A 462-nucleotide genomic window follows, 5' to 3' on the forward strand; every position below is an offset into this window, starting at 1 on the left:
GCGCGGTGGCAGGGGTCCCCATTTCTTCCCAGGTGGGGGTGGGGCTGAGCCCCCCACACTTGAACCCTGGCAAATTTTAGCCGTGATTCCCCAAAACCTTCCCTCGCTCCCTATCCCCATCCAAGGGACCTCATCCCAGGCGTCCCCATGGGTCACCAACCCAAAAACCTTCCTGGCCTGGCTACTTCAGGGGGCTCCCACTGCTGCTTCCTACGGCCGATGCTTTCCTGGTCCCCATCTTTGGGCCCCCGTCCCTCCCCTCCTGGCCGGCCCCCGCCAGCCCTGTGCCCGTGTCCCCGCCCCGCCGCAGCCTCCCCGCATGCAGGGCCGACACGGAAAGCTAAAAGCCCTCATTAACTTTTAACGTAGCCACGGTTGGTAAGTGCAGGCGTTAGCCTGCCCCGATAAAAAAAGCCGGCGATGAGCGGGGGCGAAGCGCTTGTCCCGCAAATTCCAGGGGAG

General features: G+C 63.6%; 1 protein-coding gene across 1 annotated transcript in view; it reads right to left on the bottom strand.

The window, feature by feature from the left end:
* LOC104126879 (heat shock 70 kDa protein 12B-like) overlaps window positions 1-462 on the bottom strand; it is a gene marked incomplete at its 3' end in the record, with an annotated part of 11192 nt that overhangs the window by 7430 nt on the left and 3300 nt on the right. The gene's annotated exons all lie outside the window — the stretch shown is intronic.

This window comes from Egretta garzetta, unplaced genomic scaffold (genome assembly GCF_000687185.1).
Source record: "Egretta garzetta isolate BGI_Z169 unplaced genomic scaffold, ASM68718v1 scaffold1585, whole genome shotgun sequence".
NCBI classification, from domain to species: Eukaryota; Metazoa; Chordata; class Aves; order Pelecaniformes; family Ardeidae; genus Egretta; species Egretta garzetta.